This window comes from Atractosteus spatula, unplaced genomic scaffold (assembly GCF_055471065.1).
Source record: "Atractosteus spatula isolate fAtrSpa1 unplaced genomic scaffold, fAtrSpa1.hap1 Scaffold_8, whole genome shotgun sequence".
Taxonomy (NCBI): Eukaryota; Metazoa; Chordata; class Actinopteri; order Semionotiformes; family Lepisosteidae; genus Atractosteus; species Atractosteus spatula.
In genome coordinates, this window is record NW_028296912.1 from 180,383 (window position 1) to 207,838 (window position 27,456).

General features: G+C 45.2%; 9 non-coding genes across 9 annotated transcripts; all 9 read right to left on the reverse strand.

The window, feature by feature from the left end:
* Positions 1 to 3,020: 3,020 nt before the first annotated feature.
* trnal-uag (transfer RNA leucine (anticodon UAG)) lies at positions 3,021 to 3,103 on the reverse strand. Its single transcript has one exon. It is a non-coding gene; the product is annotated as a tRNA-Leu (tRNA).
* Positions 3,104 to 5,464: 2,361 nt separating this feature from the next.
* trnar-ccu (transfer RNA arginine (anticodon CCU)) lies at positions 5,465 to 5,537 on the reverse strand. Its single transcript has one exon. It is a non-coding gene; the product is annotated as a tRNA-Arg (tRNA).
* Positions 5,538 to 8,142: 2,605 nt separating this feature from the next.
* trnal-uag (transfer RNA leucine (anticodon UAG)) lies at positions 8,143 to 8,225 on the reverse strand. Its single transcript has one exon. It is a non-coding gene; the product is annotated as a tRNA-Leu (tRNA).
* Positions 8,226 to 10,586: 2,361 nt separating this feature from the next.
* trnar-ccu (transfer RNA arginine (anticodon CCU)) lies at positions 10,587 to 10,659 on the reverse strand. The gene has a single exon. It is a non-coding gene; the product is annotated as a tRNA-Arg (tRNA).
* Positions 10,660 to 13,264: 2,605 nt separating this feature from the next.
* On the reverse strand, positions 13,265 to 13,347 carry trnal-uag (transfer RNA leucine (anticodon UAG)). The gene has a single exon. It is a non-coding gene; the product is annotated as a tRNA-Leu (tRNA).
* Positions 13,348 to 15,708: 2,361 nt separating this feature from the next.
* Positions 15,709 to 15,781, reverse strand: trnar-ccu (transfer RNA arginine (anticodon CCU)). Its single transcript has one exon. It is a non-coding gene; the product is annotated as a tRNA-Arg (tRNA).
* Positions 15,782 to 18,386: 2,605 nt separating this feature from the next.
* trnal-uag (transfer RNA leucine (anticodon UAG)) lies at positions 18,387 to 18,469 on the reverse strand. The gene has a single exon. It is a non-coding gene; the product is annotated as a tRNA-Leu (tRNA).
* Positions 18,470 to 20,830: 2,361 nt separating this feature from the next.
* trnar-ccu (transfer RNA arginine (anticodon CCU)) lies at positions 20,831 to 20,903 on the reverse strand. The gene has a single exon. It is a non-coding gene; the product is annotated as a tRNA-Arg (tRNA).
* A 2,149-nt stretch (positions 20,904 to 23,052) lies between these two features.
* trnal-uag (transfer RNA leucine (anticodon UAG)) lies at positions 23,053 to 23,135 on the reverse strand. Its single transcript has one exon. It is a non-coding gene; the product is annotated as a tRNA-Leu (tRNA).
* Positions 23,136 to 27,456: the final 4,321 nt, after the last annotated feature.

Here is a 27,456-nt window from a genome sequence, read left to right on the forward strand (position 1 = left end):
TCTCTTCGCAACCCTCATCATTTCGCCCTGCAAAATAAGTTCGTCTAAGTCTCTCGTAATATTCGCGAGGGGACTCTGCTCTCTCGTGCTTAATGTTAAGGGCGGCGGCTATCGCGGCAGTCGGGTCAATAAACGCACTGTATTCTTGGATAAGTGCTTGACAAAGCTGCTCAAAATCATTACAGACTTTCTTCATCTGTCTAGCCATCCACTCATGTACAGCTCTGCTGGTAGTTTTCCTGACCAGAAACACTTTCTCCTGTTCTGTGGCATTTGGCAGGTACTGCAGGGTATACCTGAGGTCCTGAATATAACTCTCGATATTATTCTCTGACACCGCGGGGTCAAATCTCTCCATGTCCTTCGCTAGCTCTCTCAGAGAATGGAGGTTTATTCTTCTAGCTTCTCCGCTGACGGAGATATGGTGGAGATCGTGGTCAGACCTGTCGCTGCTAGAGAGAGTGCTTAATAGCGACTCGAATTCAGATCTTATAGCCCCATCGTTAAACTTAAAGAGTATTACTTTTAAGTACGAAATCACAGTTCTACCACAGAAAACCACAAGATCAAGTATGCAATCAACCCTGTAGATCGCAAAAGATCACAAAACAATCAAGCACTGCTTAAAGAGCAAGGGGAACTTTTTTCCTTTCGGCTTTCAGCACACTGTATTGTCGTGTATGAAACCCGCGGCGTTTTATATTGAATTATTCCGCTTGGTTGACTCATTTCAGTCTTGCCATAGCCGGTCCAGGGACGCCAATAAAATGTAGTGTGCTCTCTGAAGGCACCAGTTCTGTAGGGTTTGGGCATTTACGGGGACAATTATTAATTGTAGCCGTAAATCACAAAATGATTCTTTTAATGGCTTTAGAATCCAACCATGCGATATAACTCAAACAACGCACACACAAAGGTACTAATACACGAGGATACATTTATCAATACATAGAATATGCATATAAACCTATCAGATCTTATCGAGAGGGTTATCAGAGTACAAAAGGTATATATTCAGTCAGTTACGAAGAGTTACATATATCAAGAGGACATACGTTCAGTATATCATTCATTTAGACCGTTTCATAAAGTGAACTTGGTTACAACTTCTACATTAAATACTGAAAACAAGTACATAACTCTTAGGAATTAAATTGATATTAACTGGTTGGGATAACAATTGAATTCTCGAGCTGTAATGCATTGAAGTTGAATACTCATCCAATCTCTGGGGATTCAGATCTCCTGCAGGCACAAAGAAACAGTTGCAGGCTGTTGCTGTCCAATCCGCGCTCTCTGGCTCCGTGCCTGGCTGTGCTGTGCGGCTTGCGACGGTGCGCTGCTGATGCTCTCTGAAGACCGGCTAGTTAGAGTTGGCTTTAACTAGCGAAGTTGTACTCAGGAGAAATGTTACTGTGGGTCCCAGCAGGTCAGGAAGAGGACCGGTTCGTTCCTGATGAAGCGCCAGTTCTGAATACTGATTCAGCTGTCCACAGTTCCGACCTGTTCACGAGGCTTGCTGCTGATGCTAACCTCGGGTGGATCCTCTGGTTACTCTCTGGCAACCTCCGCTCTAGACTCTTAGAACAGAGGAAAGTTCTGGCACTCGGACACACTGGCCGTTCCGTGGTTGTCCGGGCTGAGTCTCAGGATGGTCAGGAGGCGCGCTGCGAGAATGTCCTGCCTTTGGGAGCCTTCTGCTCCTGGGCTGTCCTGCCCTGGAATTCTCCTTTGAATTCCCTTTAGAATTGTCCGAAAAAGTTCACAGAATTCTCCTGGAGCTCTGTGTTGCCTGTTTTTACCTGGAGGAACTTCAGCTCATTCATTGGCTGAAAGTTCCATGGGCATCAGAGTCCCACGTGGGTTACTCTGCCCTACCAGTCCCTGATTGGTTGATCAAGGTGAGATATGAGTCACTTACTCCTGACACTTAGGAATGCAGTCCAGATGTCCATCTGGCACTCCCTAGACAGATAGGCGCCAATGGATGACCATTGATCATGAAAGTGTTAGGAATCCCTGGTGGGAAGATACAAGGATCCTGTGCAGACGCAGGCACGGGTAATAGATGAGGCAGGCAAACAATCCAAAAACGAGAGGCAAGGTCGGGGTTAAAAGGCGAAAGGCAAATCGTAATCCAAGGAGATCTCCGGTAGCAAACAGTCCGAGGCGAGAGGCGAGGTGCAAAGTCGAAAAGGCAGAAGGGGAGTCCAATAACCAGAAAAAACGAGGTACGGGAAAAAACGCCAGGTAGATCTCTCAAGGAGTAGACTCAATACCGAGCAGCGGGAAGCAGGTGAAGATAGTATAAGTAGCACTGCGCACCGCAAGGTGGAATGTGAGCAGGTGGTTTAACTCGTGCGGCGGCGTTTGTTAATAATAACCCGCTGCTGGCACTGATTAGTTCGCTTACGAGTAGGTCTTGACAGCCTGGTGGTCGTGACAGATAGCCAGGCTTACCTAAGTGCATCCCCCTTTGGGAGCTGTCCCTTATCAAAAGAAAACACCTTTAAATCAGCCTGCATGAAAAGCTTCTCTGTGGCTGCACCACAGAGATGAAGAGAGAGATGGGGCCTCATTTGGGAAAGCACCGCAACACATAATTCTGTCTTATTAACAAGCATTGCCGCTACAATAGTGCACGAGGAGGAGCAGAGGAGGAGTGAGGATGGCGCAGATGAACACTCATTTTTACGCGCTCCTCTGGAAGGAATGCAAATAAAAGCCGAAACCCGAAAACAGTAGTGGCCATAAGAGGAAATACATCCGCGCGGCATGCCAGTGCTCCATGTTAGTATAGTGGTGAGTATCCCCGCCTGTCACACGGGAGACGACGTAGCTTTTGTCCAATCAGATTCCAATGTGTGGGATCTTACGGAATTTCCCTTCTCCGTCATTTTCTGAGCCCTATTCCAAAGGGGCATCCTGTCCACTCCTCGATGCTTTTCGAAAACCCGCCAGTGTGTTTGATTAGTGTTGATTTGTTTCGAAAAAGCTCAAAGAAGACCAATCAAGCTCTTTGTCAGGAGTGGGATTTGAACCCACACCTCCAGGGAAGACTGCGACCTAAATGCAGCGCCTTAGACCGCTCGGCCATCCTGACATGTACCAGCAGCCCCAACCCGTCCCATGAGCAACCGCGATCCCACTGCGTTCCTTGATCATCGCACTGTCATTAAAGTTACATGGAGTGACATCAGTACTGAAACCTTTGAAAAATCTGTCGGCTTTCATGACCCGTTTTCTTTGTGGAGTGAATGTTGCACACTTGCGATAAAAAGTTTGTGAACCCTTTGGAATGATCTGGATTTCTACATGAATGGCTCTTAAAATGAGATCTGGTCTTCATCTGAGGCATAATAATAAATAAAGACAGTCTTATTTAACAAACAACACACACGACAGTTTACATTGTCAATTCAATTCAATTCAATGTATTTCTAAATAGCGCCTTTCACAACAAGGTTGTCCCAAGGCACTTAACAATGGAAGTTGTTAAGAGCCTTGTGTCTAATATGACGCCTAGGTTACGTGCTGACTCTTTGAGGCAAATGTTTAAATCCTCTGAGTTAAGTGCAGAAGTTATAGTAGTCCTATCAGTATTGTTGCCTCCAATAAACAGCTCCCTAGTTTTATCGGAGTTGAGTAACAAAAAGTTTTCACACATCCAAGTCTTTCCTTCATTAATGCATTTAACTAAAGTGATAATAGAAGAGTTGTCGTTTGGTGTAAACGAAATGTATATTTGAGTGTCATCAGCATATGAATGAAAGTTCAAATTATGTTTTCGTGTTATCCTACCTAGCAGCAGCATGTAGAGAGAGAGAGCAATATTGGTCCCGGCACTGATCACCAAATTGAACTGGTGACGTTGATGAAGCAGTACAATTATTAGATATTTGAACAGAACGAAAACGATGAGTTAAATATGAAGTAAACCACTTAAGGACGGTTCCAGATAAGCCAACCTCAAACTCAAGCCTGTGTGACAAAACAGAGAGGTCAACCGTGTCAAAGGCAGCACTAAGATCTAGAAGCACAAGCACTGTTGCATTCCCCGCATCAGTAGCTAAGAGAATTTCATTTACGACTCTTGTTAATGCAGTTTCAGTGCTGTGGCCTGGGCGGAAACCAGACTGAAATTTCTCAAGTATATTATTTGAATCCAGAGACGATTGAAGTTGGGCCACAACTATTCTCTCAAGACTTTTAGATTGAAATGGGACCTTTGAGACAGGCCTGTAGTTGTTAAGAACTTGGGGATCCAAATTTGACTTCTTAAGGAGCGGTCTAACAACCGCTACCTTAAATTGATGAGGTACAACGCCTGACGCAAGGGATGCATTCATCATACTAAATATAGGTCCTGCCAGTCCTCCGAGGGAATCTTTGACTAGCTGAGTGGGGATGGGATCTAGCGAACAGGTGGTTGACTTTGTCTTACGTCTGTGTTCATGAGTCCACCATAAGAAGAAATCTGAACAGGAGTGGTGATCATGGGAGGTCACCACGGAGGAAACCACTGCTCTCCCCCCCCAAAAAAACCACCACTGCCCCTCTCAAGTTTGCTAAAGACCACATGGATGTTCCACAGCAACTCCTGGAACAATGTTCTGTGGACAGATGTGACAAAAGTTGAACTTGTTGGTAAATGTGCACAGCGTTATGTTTGGAGATAACAAAACACTGCATACCAACTCCAAAACCTCATCCCAACTGGGAAGCATGGCGGAGGCTGTACGGCTTGCAATCATCGAGGGACCGATGAATTCCAAGTGGTATCAGGAAATTCTACAGCAGAATGTCAGGGTGTCTGCCTGTGATCTAAAACCCGAAAGACGCCGGGTCATGCAACATGACAAAAACAAAGGAGTACATCAACAACAGAGTGGCTGAAACAGAAGAAATTCCATATTTTGGGATGGCCAAGTAAGAGTCCTGACCCCAATCCCATTGAAGTGCTGTGGCGTGATCTGAAGCAGGCCGTTCAGCGCAAGACATCCCAAAAATATCCATGAACTGAAACAGTTTTGCATAGAAGAATAGGCCAAAATACCTCCTAACCGCTGCTCAGGTCTGATCGGCCGCTACAGAAAGTGGGGGTTGAGGTTTTTGTCAATAAAGGAGGTTCCACTAGCTCCTTAATATAAGGGTTCACGTACTTTTTCCATCAATGACCTCGATTGTTTAAACCATTTGTTCAATAAAGAAACAGCAATGTCAAATGTTGGGCGTGTGTTGTTTGTTAAATCAGACTATCTCTATTAATTATTATGACTTAGATAAAGATTAGATCACATGTTAGGAGCCATTCATGCAGAAATCCATATCATTCCGAAGAGCAGTTTACAAAAGTTTTTCTCACAACTGTATGTGAGAGAAAAGCAGGGACGCTCACTGAGTAAGGTGGGGTTGCAGCTTCGCAAATCGCAAGGACATTCGTACGCTCAAAAGGAGACAGGAGCACCCCAGATGGGACTCGAACCCACAATCCCTGGCTTAGGAGGCCAGTGCCTTATCCATTAGGCCACTGGGGCACACTGGGTTGCGTTGATCACGCTGATGAAAAGCCAGTTTATTTTTCCTTTGCTTTTTCAAAGGGATCCCCGGAATTAGGGAAGTTAGGCAGCAGAAGGTTTACTGTGACCTGAGAAGGACCGGCATCCAATCACAGTGGTACACACACACACGCGCTCTCACTGATCTGAGCTACATGGTAACCAAGATGATCTCAGGTGCGCCGAGCTGGTACGGAACACATTGAACTGATCGACGGCGAATTGTCTCTCAGACAGGCTTTTCACCTCTGAGCTCCCTGAATGACAGTGATCAGCTAGGTGGTGAAACAGTCAGCTGCTTCTAAGCCTTAAACAGCTGCATCTGAGCGCTTCCACAGAGAGATGATTTGAAAGCCGAACATCGCCCATTGGGAACACCTTACCATCACTAGTTTAAGAGAGTCTTAAGGTCTTGCAGAGGTGCCTGTCTAATAGCATGCGCTTTGCAAGCTATAGGTGTTTAGGCTGAGGCGGAATGCCTGTTAACAAAATGTTTTTCTAAAGGGGCCTCGCACTCTTTTCCAAGCAGAGGTCCCCAACCCCACTGAGCGTCACAATGTAGTCATGTCCTAAGACGTCACCTGTTAGTCTCCATTTGTCTGCCACCAACACTGTAGGTTACGGGGTCACAACCGCACCCCGGAGAGCAGAGGAGCCGTTGGCGTTCTCGGGGCGCAGAGTGCTCTGAAGGTGGGGCGCTTGAATCTCGCTGTTGGAGGCCATCTGAAACTGACCCAAGCCTTTCCCTTGAATTAAATGTAAATAAGAAATGAACCCCAGATGCACATGGAATCAATCATGTGTTTCCTTTGAGCCGTTTCAAAGACTGCTCAAGAGTTTACCTTGCACAGATGCGCAAAGATTAATGATGGGGGTGCACGCTTCAAGGCGCCTTACAACTGTAGGGACTGATTAGAGACAATTCGTAGCGCGTGTTCGTTTCCATATACGCCCCGTGTTGCAATGGTAGGATGCAGTCAAATACTGCTTGGACGCGTATCGGCATTCTATGCAACTGGAGGACTTGAGGGTTTTTTGTGCTTGGTTCTGTTTTCGTTGACATCGCATTCGTAAGAGCGTAAAAAAAAGGCAATTCCAGCATCTGACACGAATAAAAGGGCTATTGAAACTGCAGGGCTGCGCAGCTTCTAAGATCCTTGCACACAATTCTCCGTTATTATTACTTCCTTCTTTCTGTCTAACAAAGTTCCCTTTTCCTGACCGGACGGGGAGACTTTATCATTCCAACTTGAAGCCACCCTTAAGTCCTCTGAGGTGCGTTTGTCCGCTAGCATGCATTTTGTGAACGTTTTTTTTTTTGTTGTTAAACGGAAAGCGACTTTGAAAAAGGTTTCCGCCGCCGCCCGGCACTCTATGTTAGACTGTATCAAGAAGGCAGTGGCGGCGGCAGCAGCGACGCACGCTGCAGCCGTGGCCGAGTGGTTACGGCGATGGACTAGAAAGCCGTTGAGGTCTCCCCGCGAAGCTTCGAGTCCTGCCGCCTGCGGTGTGGTCGTGTGCCTGTGCAACAAAGGAAAAGCACCCGTTTTGCTTTTCCCGCGACTTTTAAAACGCTAAATCACTTGGACCTGCTGCCTTGGACATATACTATTCTGCGTCCACAAACGACATTTCGCACCTGGAAGCAGATAATGACTCTACGCGTTCGCATGTCTTGTGCCCTACTCCCAGCCTTTGAAAACCCAATTCATAAAGCTTAAAAAACCGACTCCATATGTCTTCCTAGTGTAGTGTGCTCTCTGAAGGCACCAGTTCTGTAGGGTTTGGGCATTTACGGGGACAATTATTAATTGTAGCAGTAAATCCCAAAATGATTCTTTTAATGGCTTTAGAATCCAACCTTGCGATATAACTCAAACAACGCACACACACAGGTACTAATACACGAGGATACATTTATTAATACATAGAATATGCATATAAACCTAACAGATCTTATCGAGAGGGTTATCAGAATACAAAAGGTATATATTCAGTCAGTTACGAAGAGTTACATATATCAAGAGGACATACGTTCAGTATATCATTCATTTAGACCGTTTCATAAAGTGAACTTGGTTACAACTTCTACATTAGATACTGAAAACAAGTACATAACTCTTAGGAATTAAATTGATATCAACTGGTTGAACCCAATTCATAAAGCTGAAAGAACCGACTCCATAGGTCTTCCTAGTGCACGAGGAGGAGCAGAGGAGGAGTGAGGATGGCGCAGATGACCACTCATTTTTACGCGCTCCTCTGGAAGGAATGCAAATAAAAGCCGAAACCCGAAAACAGTAGTGGCCATAAGAGGAAATACATCCGCGCGGCACGCCAGTGCTCCATGTTAGTATAGTGGTGAGTATCCCCGCCTGTCACGCGGGAGACGACGTAGCTTTTGTCCAATCAGATTCCAATGTGTGGGATCTTACGGAATTTCCCTTCTCCGTCATTTTCTGAGCCCTATTCCAAAGGGGCATCCTGTCCACTCCTCGATGCTTTTCGAAAACCCGCCAGTGTGTTTGATTAGTGTTGATTTGTTTCGAAAAAGCTCAAAGAAAAGAGGACCAATCAAGCTCTTTGTCAGGAGTGGGATTTGAAACCACGCCTCCAGGGAAGACTGCAACCTAAATGCAGCGCCTTAGACCGCTCGGCCATCCTGACATGTACCAGCAGCCCCAACCCGTCCCATGAGCAACCGCGATCCCACTGCGTTCCTTGATCATCGCACTGTCATTAAAGTTACATGGAGTGACATCAGTACTGAAACCTTTGAAAAATCTGTCGGCTATCATGACCCGTTTTCTTTGTGGAGTGAATGTTGCACACTTGCGATAAAAAGTTTGTGAACCCTTTGGAATGATCTGGATTTCTACATGAATGGCTCTTAAAATGTGATCTGGTCTTCATCTGAGGCATAATAATAAATAAAGACAGTCTTATTTAACAAACAACACACACGACAGTTTACATTGTCAATTCAATTCAATTCAATGTATTTCTAAATAGCGCCTTTCACAACAAGGTTGTCCCAAGGCACTCAACAATGGAAGTTGTTAAGAGCCTTGTGTCTAATATGACGCCTAGGTTACGTGCTGACTCTTTGAGGCAAATGTTTAAATCCTCTGAGTTAAGTGCAGAAGTTATAGTAGTCCTATCAGTATTGTTGCCTCCAATAAACAGCTCCCTAGTTTTATCGGAGTTGAGTAACAAAAAGTTTTCACACATCCAAGTCTTTCCTTCATTAATGCATTTAACTAAAGTGATAATAGAAGAGTTGTCGTTTGGTGTAAACGAAATGTATATTTGAGTGTCATCAGCATATGAATGAAAGTTCAAATTATGTTTTCGTGTTATCCTACCTAGCAGCAGCATGTAGAGAGAGAGAGCAATATTGGTCCCGGCACTGATCACCAAATTGAACTGGTGACGTTGATGAAGCAGTACAATTATTAGATATTTGAACAGAACGAAAACGATGAGTTAAATATGAAGTAAACCACTTAAGGACGGTTCCAGATAAGCCAACCTCAAACTCAAGCCTGTGTGACAAAACAGAGAGGTCAACCGTGTCAAAGGCAGCACTAAGATCTAGAAGCACAAGCACTGTTGCATTCCCCGCATCAGTAGCTAAGAGAATTTCATTTACGACTCTTGTTAATGCAGTTTCAGTGCTGTGGCCTGGGCGGAAACCAGACTGAAATTTCTCAAGTATATTATTTGAATCCAGAGACGATTGAAGTTGGGCCACAACTATTCTCTCAAGACTTTTAGATTGAAATGGGACCTTTGAGACAGGCCTGTAGTTGTTAAGAACTTGGGGATCCAAATTTGACTTCTTAAGGAGCGGTCTAACAACCGCTACCTTAAATTGATGAGGTACAACGCCTGACGCAAGGGATGCATTCATCATACTAAATATAGGTCCTGCCAGTCCTCCGAGGGAATCTTTGACTAGCTGAGTGGGGATGGGATCTAGCGAACAGGTGGTTGACTTTGTCTTACGTCTGTGTTCATGAGTCCACCATAAGAAGAAATCTGAACAGGAGTGGTGATCATGGGAGGTCACCACGGAGGAAACCACTGCTCTCCCCCCCCAAAAAAACCACCACTGCCCCTCTCAAGTTTGCTAAAGACCACATGGATGTTCCACAGCAACTCCTGGAACAATGTTCTGTGGACAGATGTGACAAAAGTTGAACTTGTTGGTAAATGTGCACAGCGTTATGTTTGGAGATAACAAAACACTGCATACCAACTCCAAAACCTCATCCCAACTGGGAAGCATGGCGGAGGCTGTACGGCTTGCAATCATCGAGGGACCGATGAATTCCAAGTGGTATCAGGAAATTCTACAGCAGAATGTCAGGGTGTCTGCCTGTGATCTAAAACCCGAAAGACGCCGGGTCATGCAACATGACAAAAACAAAGGAGTACATCAACAACAGAGTGGCTGAAACAGAAGAAATTCCATATTTTGGGATGGCCAAGTAAGAGTCCTGACCCCAATCCCATTGAAGTGCTGTGGCGTGATCTGAAGCAGGCCGTTCAGCGCAAGACATCCCAAAAATATCCATGAACTGAAACAGTTTTGCATAGAAGAATAGGCCAAAATACCTCCTAACCGCTGCTCAGGTCTGATCGGCCGCTACAGAAAGTGGGGGTTGAGGTTTTTGTCAATAAAGGAGGTTCCACTAGCTCCTTAATATAAGGGTTCACGTACTTTTTCCATCAATGACCTCGATTGTTTAAACCATTTGTTCAATAAAGAAACAGCAATGTCAAATGTTGGGCGTGTGTTGTTTGTTAAATCAGACTATCTCTATTAATTATTATGACTTAGATAAAGATTAGATCACATGTTAGGAGCCATTCATGCAGAAATCCATATCATTCCGAAGAGCAGTTTACAAAAGTTTTTCTCACAACTGTATGTGAGAGAAAAGCAGGGACGCTCACTGAGTAAGGTGGGGTTGCAGCTTCGCAAATCGCAAGGACATTCGTACGCTCAAAAGGAGACAGGAGCACCCCAGATGGGACTCGAACCCACAATCCCTGGCTTAGGAGGCCAGTGCCTTATCCATTAGGCCACTGGGGCACACTGGGTTGCGTTGATCACGCTGATGAAAAGCCAGTTTATTTTTCCTTTGCTTTTTCAAAGGGATCCCCGGAATTAGGGAAGTTAGGCAGCAGAAGGTTTACTGTGACCTGAGAAGGACCGGCATCCAATCACAGTGGTACACACACACACGCGCTCTCACTGATCTGAGCTACATGGTAACCAAGATGATCTCAGGTGCGCCGAGCTGGTACGGAACACATTGAACTGATCGACGGCGAATTGTCTCTCAGACAGGCTTTTCACCTCTGAGCTCCCTGAATGACAGTGATCAGCTAGGTGGTGAAACAGTCAGCTGCTTCTAAGCCTTAAACAGCTGCATCTGAGCGCTTCCACAGAGAGATGATTTGAAAGCCGAACATCGCCCATTGGGAACACCTTACCATCACTAGTTTAAGAGACTCTTAAGGTCTTGCAGAGGTGCCTGTCTAATAGCATGCGCTTTGCAAGCTATAGGTGTTTAGGCTGAGGCGGAATGCCTGTTAACAAAATGTTTTTCTAAAGGGGCCTCGCACTCTTTTCCAAGCAGAGGTCCCCAACCCCACTGAGCGTCACAATGTAGTCATGTCCTAAGACGTCACCTGTTAGTCTCCATTTGTCTGCCACCAACACTGTAGGTTACGGGGTCACAACCGCACCCCGGAGAGCAGAGGAGCCGTTGGCGTTCTCGGGGCGCAGAGTGCTCTGAAGGTGGGGCGCTTGAATCTCGCTGTTGGAGGCCATCTGAAACTGACCCAAGCCTTTCCCTTGAATTAAATGTAAATAAGAAATGAACCCCAGATGCACATGGAATCAATCATGTGTTTCCTTTGAGCCGTTTCAAAGACTGCTCAAGAGTTTACCTTGCACAGATGCGCAAAGATTAATGATGGGGGTGCACGCTTCAAGGCGCCTTACAACTGTAGGGACTGATTAGAGACAATTCGTAGCGCGTGTTCGTTTCCATATACGCCCCGTGTTGCAATGGTAGGATGCAGTCAAATACTGCTTGGACGCGTATCGGCATTCTATGCAACTGGAGGACTTGAGGGTTTTTTGTGCTTGGTTCTGTTTTCGTTGACATCGCATTCGTAAGAGCGTAAAAAAAAGGCAATTCCAGCATCTGACACGAATAAAAGGGCTATTGAAACTGCAGGGCTGCGCAGCTTCTAAGATCCTTGCACACAATTCTCCGTTATTATTACTTCCTTCTTTCTGTCTAACAAAGTTCCCTTTTCCTGACCGGACGGGGAGACTTTATCATTCCAACTTGAAGCCACCCTTAAGTCCTCTGAGGTGCGTTTGTCCGCTAGCATGCATTTTGTGAACGTTTTTTTTTTTGTTGTTAAACGGAAAGCGACTTTGAAAAAGGTTTCCGCCGCCGCCCGGCACTCTATGTTAGACTGTATCAAGAAGGCAGTGGCGGCGGCAGCAGCGACGCACGCTGCAGCCGTGGCCGAGTGGTTACGGCGATGGACTAGAAAGCCGTTGAGGTCTCCCCGCGAAGCTTCGAGTCCTGCCGCCTGCGGTGTGGTCGTGTGCCTGTGCAACAAAGGAAAAGCACCCGTTTTGCTTTTCCCGCGACTTTTAAAACGCTAAATCACTTGGACCTGCTGCCTTGGACATATACTATTCTGCGTCCACAAACGACATTTCGCACCTGGAAGCAGATAATGACTCTACGCGTTCGCATGTCTTGTGCCCTACTCCCAGCCTTTGAAAACCCAATTCATAAAGCTTAAAAAACCGACTCCATATGTCTTCCTAGTGTAGTGTGCTCTCTGAAGGCACCAGTTCTGTAGGGTTTGGGCATTTACGGGGACAATTATTAATTGTAGCAGTAAATCCCAAAATGATTCTTTTAATGGCTTTAGAATCCAACCTTGCGATATAACTCAAACAACGCACACACACAGGTACTAATACACGAGGATACATTTATTAATACATAGAATATGCATATAAACCTAACAGATCTTATCGAGAGGGTTATCAGAATACAAAAGGTATATATTCAGTCAGTTACGAAGAGTTACATATATCAAGAGGACATACGTTCAGTATATCATTCATTTAGACCGTTTCATAAAGTGAACTTGGTTACAACTTCTACATTAGATACTGAAAACAAGTACATAACTCTTAGGAATTAAATTGATATCAACTGGTTGAACCCAATTCATAAAGCTGAAAGAACCGACTCCATAGGTCTTCCTAGTGCACGAGGAGGAGCAGAGGAGGAGTGAGGATGGCGCAGATGACCACTCATTTTTACGCGCTCCTCTGGAAGGAATGCAAATAAAAGCCGAAACCCGAAAACAGTAGTGGCCATAAGAGGAAATACATCCGCGCGGCACGCCAGTGCTCCATGTTAGTATAGTGGTGAGTATCCCCGCCTGTCACGCGGGAGACGACGTAGCTTTTGTCCAATCAGATTCCAATGTGTGGGATCTTACGGAATTTCCCTTCTCCGTCATTTTCTGAGCCCTATTCCAAAGGGGCATCCTGTCCACTCCTCGATGCTTTTCGAAAACCCGCCAGTGTGTTTGATTAGTGTTGATTTGTTTCGAAAAAGCTCAAAGAAAAGAGGACCAATCAAGCTCTTTGTCAGGAGTGGGATTTGAAACCACGCCTCCAGGGAAGACTGCAACCTAAATGCAGCGCCTTAGACCGCTCGGCCATCCTGACATGTACCAGCAGCCCCAACCCGTCCCATGAGCAACCGCGATCCCACTGCGTTCCTTGATCATCGCACTGTCATTAAAGTTACATGGAGTGACATCAGTACTGAAACCTTTGAAAAATCTGTCGGCTATCATGACCCGTTTTCTTTGTGGAGTGAATGTTGCACACTTGCGATAAAAAGTTTGTGAACCCTTTGGAATGATCTGGATTTCTACATGAATGGCTCTTAAAATGTGATCTGGTCTTCATCTGAGGCATAATAATAAATAAAGACAGTCTTATTTAACAAACAACACACACGACAGTTTACATTGTCAATTCAATTCAATTCAATGTATTTCTAAATAGCGCCTTTCACAACAAGGTTGTCCCAAGGCACTCAACAATGGAAGTTGTTAAGAGCCTTGTGTCTAATATGACGCCTAGGTTACGTGCTGACTCTTTGAGGCAAATGTTTAAATCCTCTGAGTTAAGTGCAGAAGTTATAGTAGTCCTATCAGTATTGTTGCCTCCAATAAACAGCTCCCTAGTTTTATCGGAGTTGAGTAACAAAAAGTTTTCACACATCCAAGTCTTTCCTTCATTAATGCATTTAACTAAAGTGATAATAGAAGAGTTGTCGTTTGGTGTAAACGAAATGTATATTTGAGTGTCATCAGCATATGAATGAAAGTTCAAATTATGTTTTCGTGTTATCCTACCTAGCAGCAGCATGTAGAGAGAGAGAGCAATATTGGTCCCGGCACTGATCACCAAATTGAACTGGTGACGTTGATGAAGCAGTACAATTATTAGATATTTGAACAGAACGAAAACGATGAGTTAAATATGAAGTAAACCACTTAAGGACGGTTCCAGATAAGCCAACCTCAAACTCAAGCCTGTGTGACAAAACAGAGAGGTCAACCGTGTCAAAGGCAGCACTAAGATCTAGAAGCACAAGCACTGTTGCATTCCCCGCATCAGTAGCTAAGAGAATTTCATTTACGACTCTTGTTAATGCAGTTTCAGTGCTGTGGCCTGGGCGGAAACCAGACTGAAATTTCTCAAGTATATTATTTGAATCCAGAGACGATTGAAGTTGGGCCACAACTATTCTCTCAAGACTTTTAGATTGAAATGGGACCTTTGAGACAGGCCTGTAGTTGTTAAGAACTTGGGGATCCAAATTTGACTTCTTAAGGAGCGGTCTAACAACCGCTACCTTAAATTGATGAGGTACAACGCCTGACGCAAGGGATGCATTCATCATACTAAATATAGGTCCTGCCAGTCCTCCGAGGGAATCTTTGACTAGCTGAGTGGGGATGGGATCTAGCGAACAGGTGGTTGACTTTGTCTTACGTCTGTGTTCATGAGTCCACCATAAGAAGAAATCTGAACAGGAGTGGTGATCATGGGAGGTCACCACGGAGGAAACCACTGCTCTCCCCCCCCAAAAAAACCACCACTGCCCCTCTCAAGTTTGCTAAAGACCACATGGATGTTCCACAGCAACTCCTGGAACAATGTTCTGTGGACAGATGTGACAAAAGTTGAACTTGTTGGTAAATGTGCACAGCGTTATGTTTGGAGATAACAAAACACTGCATACCAACTCCAAAACCTCATCCCAACTGGGAAGCATGGCGGAGGCTGTACGGCTTGCAATCATCGAGGGACCGATGAATTCCAAGTGGTATCAGGAAATTCTACAGCAGAATGTCAGGGTGTCTGCCTGTGATCTAAAACCCGAAAGACGCCGGGTCATGCAACATGACAAAAACAAAGGAGTACATCAACAACAGAGTGGCTGAAACAGAAGAAATTCCATATTTTGGGATGGCCAAGTAAGAGTCCTGACCCCAATCCCATTGAAGTGCTGTGGCGTGATCTGAAGCAGGCCGTTCAGCGCAAGACATCCCAAAAATATCCATGAACTGAAACAGTTTTGCATAGAAGAATAGGCCAAAATACCTCCTAACCGCTGCTCAGGTCTGATCGGCCGCTACAGAAAGTGGGGGTTGAGGTTTTTGTCAATAAAGGAGGTTCCACTAGCTCCTTAATATAAGGGTTCACGTACTTTTTCCATCAATGACCTCGATTGTTTAAACCATTTGTTCAATAAAGAAACAGCAATGTCAAATGTTGGGCGTGTGTTGTTTGTTAAATCAGACTATCTCTATTAATTATTATGACTTAGATAAAGATTAGATCACATGTTAGGAGCCATTCATGCAGAAATCCATATCATTCCGAAGAGCAGTTTACAAAAGTTTTTCTCACAACTGTATGTGAGAGAAAAGCAGGGACGCTCACTGAGTAAGGTGGGGTTGCAGCTTCGCAAATCGCAAGGACATTCGTACGCTCAAAAGGAGACAGGAGCACCCCAGATGGGACTCGAACCCACAATCCCTGGCTTAGGAGGCCAGTGCCTTATCCATTAGGCCACTGGGGCACACTGGGTTGCGTTGATCACGCTGATGAAAAGCCAGTTTATTTTTCCTTTGCTTTTTCAAAGGGATCCCCGGAATTAGGGAAGTTAGGCAGCAGAAGGTTTACTGTGACCTGAGAAGGACCGGCATCCAATCACAGTGGTACACACACACACGCGCTCTCACTGATCTGAGCTACATGGTAACCAAGATGATCTCAGGTGCGCCGAGCTGGTACGGAACACATTGAACTGATCGACGGCGAATTGTCTCTCAGACAGGCTTTTCACCTCTGAGCTCCCTGAATGACAGTGATCAGCTAGGTGGTGAAACAGTCAGCTGCTTCTAAGCCTTAAACAGCTGCATCTGAGCGCTTCCACAGAGAGATGATTTGAAAGCCGAACATCGCCCATTGGGAACACCTTACCATCACTAGTTTAAGAGACTCTTAAGGTCTTGCAGAGGTGCCTGTCTAATAGCATGCGCTTTGCAAGCTATAGGTGTTTAGGCTGAGGCGGAATGCCTGTTAACAAAATGTTTTTCTAAAGGGGCCTCGCACTCTTTTCCAAGCAGAGGTCCCCAACCCCACTGAGCGTCACAATGTAGTCATGTCCTAAGACGTCACCTGTTAGTCTCCATTTGTCTGCCACCAACACTGTAGGTTACGGGGTCACAACCGCACCCCGGAGAGCAGAGGAGCCGTTGGCGTTCTCGGGGCGCAGAGTGCTCTGAAGGTGGGGCGCTTGAATCTCGCTGTTGGAGGCCATCTGAAACTGACCCAAGCCTTTCCCTTGAATTAAATGTAAATAAGAAATGAACCCCAGATGCACATGGAATCAATCATGTGTTTCCTTTGAGCCGTTTCAAAGACTGCTCAAGAGTTTACCTTGCACAGATGCGCAAAGATTAATGATGGGGGTGCACGCTTCAAGGCGCCTTACAACTGTAGGGACTGATTAGAGACAATTCGTAGCGCGTGTTCGTTTCCATATACGCCCCGTGTTGCAATGGTAGGATGCAGTCAAATACTGCTTGGACGCGTATCGGCATTCTATGCAACTGGAGGACTTGAGGGTTTTTTGTGCTTGGTTCTGTTTTCGTTGACATCGCATTCGTAAGAGCGTAAAAAAAAGGCAATTCCAGCATCTGACACGAATAAAAGGGCTATTGAAACTGCAGGGCTGCGCAGCTTCTAAGATCCTTGCACACAATTCTCCGTTATTATTACTTCCTTCTTTCTGTCTAACAAAGTTCCCTTTTCCTGACCGGACGGGGAGACTTTATCATTCCAACTTGAAGCCACCCTTAAGTCCTCTGAGGTGCGTTTGTCCGCTAGCATGCATTTTGTGAACGTTTTTTTTTTTGTTGTTAAACGGAAAGCGACTTTGAAAAAGGTTTCCGCCGCCGCCCGGCACTCTATGTTAGACTGTATCAAGAAGGCAGTGGCGGCGGCAGCAGCGACGCACGCTGCAGCCGTGGCCGAGTGGTTACGGCGATGGACTAGAAAGCCGTTGAGGTCTCCCCGCGAAGCTTCGAGTCCTGCCGCCTGCGGTGTGGTCGTGTGCCTGTGCAACAAAGGAAAAGCACCCGTTTTGCTTTTCCCGCGACTTTTAAAACGCTAAATCACTTGGACCTGCTGCCTTGGACATATACTATTCTGCGTCCACAAACGACATTTCGCACCTGGAAGCAGATAATGACTCTACGCGTTCGCATGTCTTGTGCCCTACTCCCAGCCTTTGAAAACCCAATTCATAAAGCTTAAAAAACCGACTCCATATGTCTTCCTAGTGTAGTGTGCTCTCTGAAGGCACCAGTTCTGTAGGGTTTGGGCATTTACGGGGACAATTATTAATTGTAGCAGTAAATCCCAAAATGATTCTTTTAATGGCTTTAGAATCCAACCTTGCGATATAACTCAAACAACGCACACACACAGGTACTAATACACGAGGATACATTTATTAATACATAGAATATGCATATAAACCTAACAGATCTTATCGAGAGGGTTATCAGAATACAAAAGGTATATATTCAGTCAGTTACGAAGAGTTACATATATCAAGAGGACATACGTTCAGTATATCATTCATTTAGACCGTTTCATAAAGTGAACTTGGTTACAACTTCTACATTAGATACTGAAAACAAGTACATAACTCTTAGGAATTAAATTGATATCAACTGGTTGAACCCAATTCATAAAGCTGAAAGAACCGACTCCATAGGTCTTCCTAGTGCACGAGGAGGAGCAGAGGAGGAGTGAGGATGGCGCAGATGACCACTCATTTTTACGCGCTCCTCTGGAAGGAATGCAAATAAAAGCCGAAACCCGAAAACAGTAGTGGCCATAAGAGGAAATACATCCGCGCGGCACGCCAGTGCTCCATGTTAGTATAGTGGTGAGTATCCCCGCCTGTCACGCGGGAGACGACGTAGCTTTTGTCCAATCAGATTCCAATGTGTGGGATCTTACGGAATTTCCCTTCTCCGTCATTTTCTGAGCCCTATTCCAAAGGGGCATCCTGTCCACTCCTCGATGCTTTTCGAAAACCCGCCAGTGTGTTTGATTAGTGTTGATTTGTTTCGAAAAAGCTCAAAGAAAAGAGGACCAATCAAGCTCTTTGTCAGGAGTGGGATTTGAAACCACGCCTCCAGGGAAGACTGCAACCTAAATGCAGCGCCTTAGACCGCTCGGCCATCCTGACATGTACCAGCAGCCCCAACCCGTCCCATGAGCAACCGCGATCCCACTGCGTTCCTTGATCATCGCACTGTCATTAAAGTTACATGGAGTGACATCAGTACTGAAACCTTTGAAAAATCTGTCGGCTATCATGACCCGTTTTCTTTGTGGAGTGAATGTTGCACACTTGCGATAAAAAGTTTGTGAACCCTTTGGAATGATCTGGATTTCTACATGAATGGCTCTTAAAATGTGATCTGGTCTTCATCTGAGGCATAATAATAAATAAAGACAGTCTTATTTAACAAACAACACACACGACAGTTTACATTGTCAATTCAATTCAATTCAATGTATTTCTAAATAGCGCCTTTCACAACAAGGTTGTCCCAAGGCACTCAACAATGGAAGTTGTTAAGAGCCTTGTGTCTAATATGACGCCTAGGTTACGTGCTGACTCTTTGAGGCAAATGTTTAAATCCTCTGAGTTAAGTGCAGAAGTTATAGTAGTCCTATCAGTATTGTTGCCTCCAATAAACAGCTCCCTAGTTTTATCGGAGTTGAGTAACAAAAAGTTTTCACACATCCAAGTCTTTCCTTCATTAATGCATTTAACTAAAGTGATAATAGAAGAGTTGTCGTTTGGTGTAAACGAAATGTATATTTGAGTGTCATCAGCATATGAATGAAAGTTCAAATTATGTTTTCGTGTTATCCTACCTAGCAGCAGCATGTAGAGAGAGAGAGCAATATTGGTCCCGGCACTGATCACCAAATTGAACTGGTGACGTTGATGAAGCAGTACAATTATTAGATATTTGAACAGAACGAAAACGATGAGTTAAATATGAAGTAAACCACTTAAGGACGGTTCCAGATAAGCCAACCTCAAACTCAAGCCTGTGTGACAAAACAGAGAGGTCAACCATGTCAAAGGCAGCACTAAGATCTAGAAGCACAAGCACTGTTGCATTCCCCGCATCAGTAGCTAAGAGAATTTCATTTACGACTCTTGTTAATGCAGTTTCAGTGCTGTGGCCTGGGCGGAAACCAGACTGAAATTTCTCAAGTATATTATTTGAATCCAGAGACGATTGAAGTTGGGCCACAACTATTCTCTCAAGACTTTTAGATTGAAATGGGACCTTTGAGACAGGCCTGTAGTTGTTAAGAACTTGGGGATCCAAATTTGACTTCTTAAGGAGCGGTCTAACAACCGCTACCTTAAATTGATGAGGTACAACGCCTGACGCAAGGGATGCATTCATCATACTAAATATAGGTCCTGCCAGTCCTCCGAGGGAATCTTTGACTAGCTGAGTGGGGATGGGATCTAGCGAACAGGTGGTTGACTTTGTCTTACGTCTGTGTTCATGAGTCCACCATAAGAAGAAATCTGAACAGGAGTGGTGATCATGGGAGGTCACCACGGAGGAAACCACTGCTCTCCCCCCCCAAAAAAACCACCACTGCCCCTCTCAAGTTTGCTAAAGACCACATGGATGTTCCACAGCAACTCCTGGAACAATGTTCTGTGGACAGATGTGACAAAAGTTGAACTTGTTGGTAAATGTGCACAGCGTTATGTTTGGAGATAACAAAACACTGCATACCAACTCCAAAACCTCATCCCAACTGGGAAGCATGGCGGAGGCTGTACGGCTTGCAATCATCGAGGGACCGATGAATTCCAAGTGGTATCAGGAAATTCTACAGCAGAATGTCAGGGTGTCTGCCTGTGATCTAAAACCCGAAAGACGCCGGGTCATGCAACATGACAAAAACAAAGGAGTACATCAACAACAGAGTGGCTGAAACAGAAGAAATTCCATATTTTGGGATGGCCAAGTAAGAGTCCTGACCCCAATCCCATTGAAGTGCTGTGGCGTGATCTGAAGCAGGCCGTTCAGCGCAAGACATCCCAAAAATATCCATGAACTGAAACAGTTTTGCATAGAAGAATAGGCCAAAATACCTCCTAACCGCTGCTCAGGTCTGATCGGCCGCTACAGAAAGTGGGGGTTGAGGTTTTTGTCAATAAAGGAGGTTCCACTAGCTCCTTAATATAAGGGTTCACGTACTTTTTCCATCAATGACCTCGATTGTTTAAACCATTTGTTCAATAAAGAAACAGCAATGTCAAATGTTGGGCGTGTGTTGTTTGTTAAATCAGACTATCTCTATTAATTATTATGACTTAGATAAAGATTAGATCACATGTTAGGAGCCATTCATGCAGAAATCCATATCATTCCGAAGAGCAGTTTACAAAAGTTTTTCTCACAACTGTATGTGAGAGAAAAGCAGGGACGCTCACTGAGTAAGGTGGGGTTGCAGCTTCGCAAATCGCAAGGACATTCGTACGCTCAAAAGGAGACAGGAGCACCCCAGATGGGACTCGAACCCACAATCCCTGGCTTAGGAGGCCAGTGCCTTATCCATTAGGCCACTGGGGCACACTGGGTTGTGTCGATCACGCTGATGAAAAGCCAGTTTATTTTTCCTTTGCTTTTTCAAAGGGATCCCCGGAATTAGGGAAGTTAGGCAGCAGAAGGTTTACTGTGACCTGAGAAGGACCGGCATCCAATCACAGTGGTACACACACACACGCGCTCTCACTGATCTGAGCTACATGGTAACCAAGATGATCTCAGGTGCGCCGAGCTGGTACGGAACACATTGAACTGATCGACGGCGAATTGTCTCTCAGACAGGCTTTTCACCTCTGAGCTCCCTGACTGACAGTGATCAGCTAGGTGGTGAAACAGTCAGCTGCTTCTAAGCCTTAAACAGCTGCATCTGAGCGCTTCCACAGAGAGATGATTTGAAAGCCGAACATCGCCCATTGGGAACACCTTACCATCACTAGTTTAAGAGACTCTTAAGGTCTTGCAGAGGTGCCTGTCTAATAGCATGCGCTTTGCAAGCTATAGGTGTTTAGGCTGAGGCGGAATGCCTGTTAACAAAATGTTTTTCTAAAGGGGTCTCGCACTCTTTTCCAAGCAGAGGTCCCCAACCCCACTGAGCGTCACAATGTAGTCATGTCCTAAGACGTCACCTGTTAGTCTCCATTTGTCTGCCACCAACACTGTAGGTTACGGGGTCACAACCGCACCCCGGAGAGCAGAGGAGCCGTTGGCGTTCTCGGGGCGCAGAGTGCTCTGAAGGTGGGGCGCTTGAATCTCGCTGTTGGAGGCCGTCTGAAACTGACCCAAGCCTTTCCCTTGAATTAAATGTAAATAAGAAATGAACCCCAGATGCACATGGAATCAATCATGTGTTTCCTTTGAGCCGTTTCAAAGACTGCTCAAGAGCTTACCTTGCACAGATGCGCAAAGATTAATGATGGGGGTGCACGCTTCAAGGCGCCTTACAACTGTAGGGACTGATTAGAGACAATTCGTAGCGCGTGTTCGTTTCCATATACGCCCCGTGTTGCAATGGTAGGATGCAGTCAAATACTGCTTGGACGCGTATCGGCATTCTATGCAACTGGAGGACTTGAGGGTTTTTTGTGCTTGGTTCTGTTTTCGTTGACATCGCATTCGTAGGAGCGTAAAAAAAAGGCAATTCCAGCATCTGACACGAATAAAAGGGCTATTGAAACTGCAGGGCTGCGCAGCTTCTAAGATCCTTGCACACAATTCTCCGTTATTATTACTTCCTTCTTTCTGTCTAACAAAGTTCCCTTTTCCTGACCGGACGGGGAGACTTTATCATTCCAACTTGAAGCCACCCTTAAGTCCTCTGAGGTGCGTTTGTCCGCTAGCATGCATTTTGTGAAAGTTTTTTTTTTGTTGTTAAACGGAAAGCGACTTTGAAAAAGGTTTCCGCCGCCGCCCGGCACTCTATGTTAGACTGTATCAAGAAGGCAGTGGCGGCGGTAGCAGTGACGCACGCTGCAGCTGTGGCCGAGTGGTTACGGCGATGGACTAGAAAGCTGTTGAGGTCTCCCCGCGAAGCTTCGAGTCCTGCCGCCTGCGGTGTGGTCGTGTGCCTGTGCAACAAAGGAAAAGCACCCGTTTTGCTTTTCCCGCGACTTTTAAAACGCTAAATCACTTGGACCTGCTGCCTTGGACATATACTATTCTGCGTCCACAAACGACATTTCGCACCTGGAAGCAGATAATGACTCTACGCGTTCGCATGTCTTGTGCCCTACTCCCAGCCTTTGAAAACCCAATTCATAAAGCTGAAAGAACCGACTCCATAGGTCTTCCTAGTGCACGAGGAGGAGCAGAGGAGGAGTGAGGATGGCGCAGATGAACACTCATTTTTACGCGCTCCTCTGGAAGGAATGCAAATAAAAGCCGAAACCCGAAAACAGTAGTGGCCATAAGAGGAAATACATCCGCGCGGCATGCCAGTGCTCCATGTTAGTATAGTGGTGAGTATCCCCGCCTGTCACACGGGAGACGACGTAGCTTTTGTCCAATCAGATTCCAATGTGTGGGATCTTACGGAATTTCCCTTCTCCGTCATTTTCTGAGCCCTATTCCAAAGGGGCATCCTGTCCACTCCTCGATGCTTTTCGAAAACCCGCCAGTGTGTTTGATTAGTGTTGATTTGTTTCGAAAAAGCTCAAAGAAGACCAATCAAGCTCTTTGTCAGGAGTGGGATTTGAACCCACACCTCCAGGGAAGACTGCGACCTAAATGCAGCGCCTTAGACCGCTCGGCCATCCTGACATGTACCAGCAGCCCCAACCCGTCCCATGAGCAACCGCGATCCCACTGCGTTCCTTGATCATCGCACTGTCATTAAAGTTACATGGAGTGACATCAGTACTGAAACCTTTGAAAAATCTGTCGGCTTTCATGACCCGTTTTCTTTGTGGAGTGAATGTTGCACACTTGCGATAAAAAGTTTGTGAACCCTTTGGAATGATCTGGATTTCTACATGAATGGCTCTTAAAATGTGATCTGGTCTTCATCTGAGGCATAATAATAAATAAAGACAGTCTTATTTAACAAACAACACACACGACAGTTTACATTGTCAATTCAATTCAATTCAATGTATTTCTAAATAGCGCCTTTCACAACAAGGTTGTCCCAAGGCACTCAACAATGGAAGTTGTTAAGAGCCTTGTGTCTAATATGACGCCTAGGTTACGTGCTGACTCTTTGAGGCAAATGTTTAAATCCTCTGAGTTAAGTGCAGAAGTTATAGTAGTCCTATCAGTATTGTTGCCTCCAATAAACAGCTCCCTAGTTTTATCGGAGTTGAGTAACAAAAAGTTTTCACACATCCAAGTCTTTCCTTCATTAATGCATTTAACTAAAGTGATAATAGAAAAGTTGTCGTTTGGTGTAAACGAAATGTATATTTGAGTGTCATCAGCATATGAATGAAAGTTCAAATTATGTTTTCGTGTTATCCTACCTAGCAGCAGCATGTAGAGAGAGAGAGCAATATTGGTCCCGGCACTGATCACCAAATTGAACTGGTGACGTTGATGAAGCAGTACAATTATTAGATATTTGAACAGAACGAAAACGATGAGTTAAATATGAAGTAAACCACTTAAGGACGGTTCCAGATAAGCCAACCTCAAACTCAAGCCTGTGTGACAAAACAGAGAGGTCAACCGTGTCAAAGGCAGCACTAAGATCTAGAAGCACAAGCACTGTTGCATTCCCCGCATCAGTAGCTAAGAGAATTTCATTTACGACTCTTGTTAATGCAGTTTCAGTGCTGTGGCCTGGGCGGAAACCAGACTGAAATTTCTCAAGTATATTATTTGAATCCAGAGACGATTGAAGTTGGGCCACAACTATTCTCTCAAGACTTTTAGATTGAAATGGGACCTTTGAGACAGGCCTGTAGTTGTTAAGAACTTGGGGATCCAAATTTGACTTCTTAAGGAGCGGTCTAACAACCGCTACCTTAAATTGATGAGGTACAACGCCTGACGCAAGGGATGCATTCATCATACTAAATATAGGTCCTGCCAGTCCTTCGAGGGAATCTTTGACTAGCTGAGTGGGGATGGGATCTAGCGAACAGGTGGTTGACTTTGTCTTACGTCTGTGTTCATGAGTCCACCATAAGAAGAAATCTGAACAGGAGTGGTGATCATGGGAGGTCACCACGGAGGAAACCACTGCTCTCCCCCCCCAAAAAAACCACCACTGCCCCTCTCAAGTTTGCTAAAGACCACATGGATGTTCCACAGCAACTCCTGGAACAATGTTCTGTGGACAGATGTGACAAAAGTTGAACTTGTTGGTAAATGTGCACAGCGTTATGTTTGGAGATAACAAAACACTGCATACCAACTCCAAAACCTCATCCCAACTGGGAAGCATGGCGGAGGCTGTACGGCTTGCAATCATCGAGGGACCGATGAATTCCAAGTGGTATCAGGAAATTCTACAGCAGAATGTCAGGGTGTCTGCCTGTGATCTAAAACCCGAAAGACGCCGGGTCATGCAACATGACAAAAACAAAGGAGTACATCAACAACAGAGTGGCTGAAACAGAAGAAATTCCATATTTTGGGATGGCCAAGTAAGAGTCCTGACCCCAATCCCATTGAAGTGCTGTGGCGTGATCTGAAGCAGGCCGTTCAGCGCAAGACATCCCAAAAATATCCATGAACTGAAACAGTTTTGCATAGAAGAATAGGCCAAAATACCTCCTAACCGCTGCTCAGGTCTGATCGGCCGCTACAGAAAGTGGGGGTTGAGGTTTTTGTCAATAGAGGAGGTTCCACTAGCTCCTTAATATAAGGGTTCACGTACTTTTTCCATCAATGACCTTGATTGGTTAAATCATTTGTTCAATAAAGAAACAGCAATGTCAAATGTTGGGCGTGTGTTGTTTGTTAAATCAGACTATCTCTATTAATTATTATGACTTAGATAAAGATTAGATCACATGTTAGGAGCCATTCATGCAGAAATCCACATCATTCCCGAGGGTTGTTTACAAAGGTTTTTCTCAAAACTGTATGTGAGAAAAAAGTTGAGATACTCACTGAGGAAGGTGGGGTTGCAGCTTCGCAAATGGCATGGACATTTGTACGCTCATAATGGGACAGGAGCACCCTAGAGTGAACTCAAAACCACAATCCCTGGTGTAGAAGGCCAGTGCCTTACCCATTAGGCCACTGAAGCACACTGGCTAGGGTCGATCACGCTGATGAAAAGACAGTTTATTTTTTTTCTTTGCTATTTTACAGTGATCTGCGAAATTAGGGAAGCTAGGCAGCAGAAGGATCGGCATCCAATCACGGTGGTACACACACACGCGCTCTCACTCATCTGAGCTACAGGGTAACCAAGATGATCTCAGATGCGCCGAGCTGCTACGGAGCATATTGAACTGATCGATGGTGAATTGTCTCTCAGACAGGCTTTTCACCTCTGAGCTCCCTGACTGACAGTGATCAGCTAGGTAGTGAAACAGTCAGCTGCTTCTAAGCCTTAAACAGCTGCATCTGAGCGCTTCCACAGAGAGATGATTTGAAAGCCGAACATCGTCCATTGGGGACACCTTACCATCACTAGTTTAAGAGACTCTTAAGGTCTTGCAGAGGTGCCTGTCTAATAGCATGCGCTTTGCAAGCTATAGGTGTTTAGGCTGAGGCGGAATGCCTGTTAACAAAATGTTTTTCTAAAGGGGCCTCACACTCTTTTCCAAGCGGAGGACCCCATCCCCACTGAGCGTCACGATGTAGTCATGTCCTAGGACATCACCTGTTAGTCTCCATTTGTCTGCCACCAACACTTCAGGTTGTGGGGTCACAACCGCACCCCGGAACAGAGGAGCCATTGGCGTTCTCGCTGTACAGACTGCTCTGAAGGTGGTGCGCTTGAATCTTGCTGTTTGAGACCGTCTGAAACTGACCCAAGCCTTTCCCTTGAATTAAATGTAAAGAAGAAATTAACCCCAGATGCACATGGAATCAATCACGTGTTTCCTTTGAGCCGTTTCAAAGACTACTCAAGAGTTTACCTTGCACAGATGCGCAAAGATTAATGATGGGGGTGCACGCTTCAAGGTGCCTTACAACTGTAGGGACTGATTAGAGACAATTCATTGCGTGTGTTCGTTTCCATATATGCCCCGTGTTGCAATGGTAGGATGAAGTCAAATACTGCTTGGACATGTAACGGCATTCTATTCAACTGTAGGACTTGAGGGTTTTTTGTGCTTTGTTCTGTTTTCGTTGACATCGCATTCATAAGATCGTAATAAAAAGGCAATTCCAGCATCTAACACTAATAAAAGGCTATTCAAACTTCAGTACTGCGCAGCTTCTAAATTCCTTGCACACAATTCTCCGTTATTATTACGTCCTTCATTTTGTCAAACAAAGTTCCCTTTTCCTGACCGGACGGGGAGACTTTATCATTCCAACTTGAAGCCACCATTAAGTCCTGCGAGGCACGTTTGTCAAAGTTTTTTTTGTTGTTGTTAAACAGAAAGCGACTTTGAAAAAGGTTTCCGCCACCACCCAGCACTCTATGTTAGACTGTATCAAGAATGCAGTGGCGGCAGCTGTGGTATACTCTGCAGGCGTGGCTGAGTGGTTAGGGTGACAGGCTAGAAGGTTGTTTGGGTCTCCCCACAAAGCTTCAGGTTTTGCCGACTATGGTGTCGTAGTGTGCCTGCGCAACAAAGGAAAAGTACCTGTTTTGCTTTTCCTGCTACTTTTAAAAAACTAAATCACTTGGACCTGCTACCTTAGGCATATATTATTCTGTGTCCACCAATGACATTTCGCACCTGGGAGCAGATAATGACTCTGTATGCGTTTGCATGTCTTGTGCCCTACTCCTAGCTTTTGAAAACCCAATTAATAAAGCTGAAAGAACCGACTCCATAGGTCTTCCTAGTGCACGAGGACGAGCAGTGGCGATAGCAGAGGAGGAGTGAGAATGGCGCAGATGGAAACTCATTTTTACGCGCTCCTCTGGAAGGAATGCAAATAAAAGCCGAAACCCGAAAACAGTAGTGGCCGTAAGAGGAAATACCTCGGAGCGGCACCCCAGTGCTCC